Source organism: Muscardinus avellanarius (genome assembly GCF_963383645.1).
Source record: "Muscardinus avellanarius genome assembly, chromosome: 13".
Classification (NCBI taxonomy): domain Eukaryota; kingdom Metazoa; phylum Chordata; class Mammalia; order Rodentia; family Gliridae; genus Muscardinus; species Muscardinus avellanarius.
The window spans coordinates 58,284,167-58,288,900 of record NC_137799.1 but is presented as its reverse complement, the minus strand read 5'-3'; the positions used below and the strand labels follow the sequence as shown (position 1 = coordinate 58,288,900).

General features: G+C 46.5%; 1 pseudogene across 1 annotated transcript; it reads right to left on the bottom strand.

Moving 5' to 3' along the window:
* Positions 1–904: 904 nt before the first annotated feature.
* Positions 905–1,578, bottom strand: LOC308272212 (large ribosomal subunit protein uL23-like; annotated as a pseudogene). Its single transcript has 2 exons — positions 1,265–1,578; positions 905–1,030 (listed from the first exon to the last, which is right to left on the bottom strand). The product of its transcript is annotated as a large ribosomal subunit protein uL23-like (transcript).
* Positions 1,579–4,734: the final 3,156 nt, after the last annotated feature.

The window sequence follows — 4,734 nt, the reverse complement described above, 5'->3', positions numbered from 1 at the left end:
AGTCCATTCAGCTATCAATGGATTAATGCATTGATGATTTATCATGACCCAATCACTCCCCCAAAGCCTACCTCTAGATAGTGCTGTGTTAGGACTGAGCCTCCAACACATATGTCTTTTGTGAGACATTCCAGGTCCAAACCATAGCAAATCATCTTCTACCCTGTCTAGGATCCATTCCTCTTTTTATTTTATTTATTGTGTGTGTGTGTGTGTGTGTGTGTGTGTGTGTGTGTGGTACTAAGTATTGAACCCAGAGACATTCTACCTCTGAGCTATATACCTAGCCCTATTTTATTTATTTTGAAACAGGGTCTCACTTATAGAGGGCCTCATAAAGTTGCTCAGGTTGGCCTTGAACCTGTGATCCCCCTGTCTCAGCTTCCCAAGTATTGGGATTACAAGTGTGCACCACCACACCTGGCTTCCGTTCCCCTTGGTGATGCAGGAGGTTCAGAGGTTCGGCCCAAAGAGATGATGACCTGGGGACCAGGTTGGGAAGGAGAGTTTCTTTATTTCGGTCATCGGGACTCAGAAGACAGGTATCTGTGGCAGCAGCATACAGATTCTATATCCCCAGGGACTTTGGGGCAGTTTTTGATTGGATGAATAACAAGCAGGAGTACAGAAGTAGTAGCTTGGGTTAGGTTTCAGTTTCTTTTCCTGAGCCTGATTTCCTGTATCTGTGTCCATGTGGCAGGGGCTGGATAGTGCCATCTTATGTTCCTGCCTCATTCCCCCCTTGGAAGTCCCTAGATTTTTTTTTTTTTTGCACAAACCCTATTTATTACCTTGGCATATTACACTGTATAGATTTCTCACAGGCCAAACAAAAACTGACAAAGACAAGAAGCATATACATAGAGAGAAAACATATATTTAGAATTAGCCAGCTGGACTCTTTTTAGATGATTCCAATTTTGTTGGCAACATTCAAAGCATCACAATCAGGAATCAGTTGAACATATGCCTTCTTCTCTTCATCAGGCCCGATCAGGGTGTTTTTGGTGACGTCAAGGTCATAGAGTTTCTTTTTTTTTTTTTTTTTTTGCAGGTTTGGGGATAGAACCCAGGGACATTCGACCTCCAAGCTACACCCCCTGCCCTATTTTTTATTCTTTACTTTGAAACAGGGTCTCACTAAGTTGTGGAAGGCCTCACTAATTAGCTGAGGCTGACTGCAAACCACGATTCTCCAGTCTCAGCCTCCCGAATGCTGGGATTACAAGCGTGCGCCACCACACCCGGCTCATAGTTTCTTCACAGCCATTTGAATCTGGTGCTTGTTGACCTTGACATCCACAATAACCACAAGAGTGTTGTTGTCTTCTGTCTCCTTCATGGCTGTCTCAGTGATCAGGGGGAACTTCGTGATGGCATAGTGGTCAAGCTTGTTTCTTCTGAGGGTGCTTTTTCTGGAGTATTTAGACTGCCTTGGGAGACACAGTGTCTTAGGCCACTGAAGGTTGATGATGTGCGGATCTTCTTTTTGTGGCTGTGGACAACTTTCAACACTGCCTTCTTGGCCTTCCAAGCCTTGGCTTCAGGGCCAGGAGCTTCCTTTGCCTTTGGCGCCATCTTCTAGATTGATTTTTAACGTGGAGTCTCACATTCTGAATATTCGTTCTCAGAGCTGCTCTGAAGGGGCTTGTAGTAATGCAGCCGAGTAAGGTGGGCAGCTGTGTTCCAGGCTATTGAAGCCAGAACTACGGCAGTGGTAGCGCTTTTTTTTTGTTTTGGTGGTACTGGGGGTGGAACCCAGAGGCTTTCTACCTCCAGGCTATACTCCCAGACCTTTTTTATATTTTATTTGGAAACAGGATCTCACTAGGTTGCTGAGAGCCTCACTAAGTAGCTGAAGCTGGCTTTGAACCTGTGCGATCCTCCTGTCTCAGCCTCCCAAGCACGGGGATTACAAGCATGAGCCACCATGCCCGGCTAGTGGTAGCGTTTTTTGAGAATAGGGATCAAGCAGGGCAGGAAGAGAATCAGCCATAGAATCATAAGAACGGTGACAGCCAGAGTCATGAGGCTTCTGAGGGCAGAGATCCATCCTCTAAAGATATTGTTTAATCCCAACCCTTCCAAGTCTGGTGTGGGACATGGGCATCCTTTCTTATGTTATCAGTGATGTTGGCAATAGCCTCTCCATTATTGTCTATGTTTAGATACCAGTTAGCAAAATTAAACCTTCTACAAACCCCTCCTTCCTTCTTCATCTCATAATTAATCTAGGGCTAAGCGATTTTGATAAATGGCTATTCTCAGGGCAGTGGCTGTTTGGTTGGTTATGATTTCTAGAACCGACTCAAGTCTGATAATATGGTTTAGCATGTAAACAGGCATTTAGTAGCTCCAGGTTCCTTCCTCAGCCCAGGCGGCTGGGCCATAATATTGGCTAATTTGCTGGGGTGGCCACTCGTCACTCCTCCTTTGTTGATTTCCTCCTATCACAACCATGCAGCATCGCCCTATGGGGTTTTGAGGAGTAAATTATCAAATAAATGGATGCCAAGGGATTCACTAGTGGTGATGGGGAAGGAGGAAGAACCCTATCACGATAGTGCCAAGGGAATAGGTGCCAGTCCAGTCCCTGGGGAGGAGAGTAAAAGCCCACAAAGCCAGAACTTCCCATCCGGGGCTACCCATTGCAGGCTTGGGTTCCAAGGTCGTTCCCAGAGCGCAGCTAGGGCAGGGGATGGGGTGGGGTGCAGTTCTTGTAGGGGCTACTGAGGGATTGGTTGGTACGATAGTTGCTGAGCAACCAAACCTCTGCAGAGCTGTTTGAGATTAGGATGTCAATACAAGAGCTGTCCCCAACTGGCTTTTCCTCTGTGTCATCTCAGAGCCCTGGAACACATTTGGTTCCCTCTGCAGAGTATGTTAGTGACCAAGTAAGTGGGCTCTGAGACAGAAAGAAAGAGATATTTGCTGATATTGGCGTGGGGCAAGATCTAGGCCTTGCCATGGCTACTGCTCACTCATCTGAGTCCCCCTCCTCACCCTGTACACCCAACAGTTGGTAAGATTAAGGGTGTGAGTGATGCTCTCAGATCCACAAACAGATTTTTCACAGGAGCAGGTAACTATAAATCCTCTTTTATTTTTTTATTTTTGGTGGTACTGGGGTTCCTGGAAGCCCTTCTACCTCTGGGCTACACTCCCAGACCTATTTTATATTTTTTGAAACAGGGTCTCTTAAGCCAGCGAGGCTGGCTTCGAACCTGCACGATCCTCCTGTCTCCGCCTCCCAAGCGTGGGGATTACAAGCCTGCGCCACCACGCCCAGCTAAATCCTGTTTTAAAAAGGTAAATAAGCTCCGTACCATCCCCGTACCACCAAAAAAAAAATTTCTATTCAAAAAGAATTTTGGGGGGCCGGGCGTGGTGGCGCACGCTTGTAATCCCCGAGCTTGGGAGGCGGAGACAGGAGGATTGCGCAGGTTTGAAGCCAGCCTCGCTGGCTTAAGAGACCCTGTTTCCAAATAAAAATATAAAATAGGTCTAGGAGTGTAGCCCAGAGGCAGAAGGGTTTCATCCCCAGTACCACCAAAAAAAAAAAAAAAAGGTAAATAAGTTGGAATCAGAGTTTTGGAACATGGGGTGTTATGTTGTACTGGCTAGCTGGGTTTTTAGAGTCTTTACTGCTTCCTCTACTTTTTCTCACTTTATGTCCTCTGGGAATTTACTCCCCATTGCCCAATGGCAGTGAAACACAAATACTGTTTGCCCTGTGGATGTATTTTCCCATTTTTGTAGTCCCTGGGTTCTTGGGTTTTAGTCCAGTAGTTGTGGCAGCCTTCTTCTATACAAATGTTTTTGCTTTGTTTTGTTTTGTTTTGTGGTACTGGGGATTGAAACCAGGGGTATTCTACCTCTGAGCTATACCCCCAAGCCTATTTTTTATTCTTTATTTTTGAAACAGGGTTTCACTAAGTTGTGGAAAGCCTCACTTACAGTAGCTGAGGCTGTCTTTGAACTGTGATCCTCCTGTCTCAGCCTCAATTCGATTTCATCAAAAACATTTGTTTAGAGCCAGGCGTGGTGGTACACGTTTGTAATCCCAGTACTTGCGAGGCTGAGACAGAAGGATCGCAGGTTGCAGCCAGCCTCAGCTACTTAGTGAGGCCCTCTGCAATTTAGGCTCGCTCTCTCGCTCCCCCCCCCCTCTCTCTCTCTCTCCCTCTCTCTCCCTCTCTCTCCCTCTCTCCCTCTCTCCCTCTCTCTCCCTCTCTCTCCCTCTCTCTCCCTCTCTCTCTCTTCCTCTCTCCCTCGTACCAGGGATGGGTATGGAACACAGGGGCATTCTACCTCCAAGCTACACCGCCAGCCCTATTTTTTATTCTTGATTTTGAAACAAGGTCTCACTGATTTGCAAAGGGCCTCACTAAGTAGCTGAGGCTGTCTGCAAAGTGTGATCCTCCTGTCTCAGCCTCCCCAATGCTGGAATTACAAGCATACACCACCATACCTAGTGAGACCCTGTTTCAAAATAAAGGATACAAAATAGGGCTGGTGCTGTTGCTCAGAGGTAGAATGCTCCTGGGTTCAAGCTCCAGTACCCCTGCCCCCACAGAAATCTAATTGTTTGCAGGCCTGATTGATATGAGGATAGGAGGTGAATGTCTGAACTCTTCTGTTGCCTATTAAGAAAGGTTGATAACAGTAAGTACAGGGGATCCCTAAGGCATAGGGCATTGTAAGTAATAAGAGGGCTATGAGATGATTCCTCAA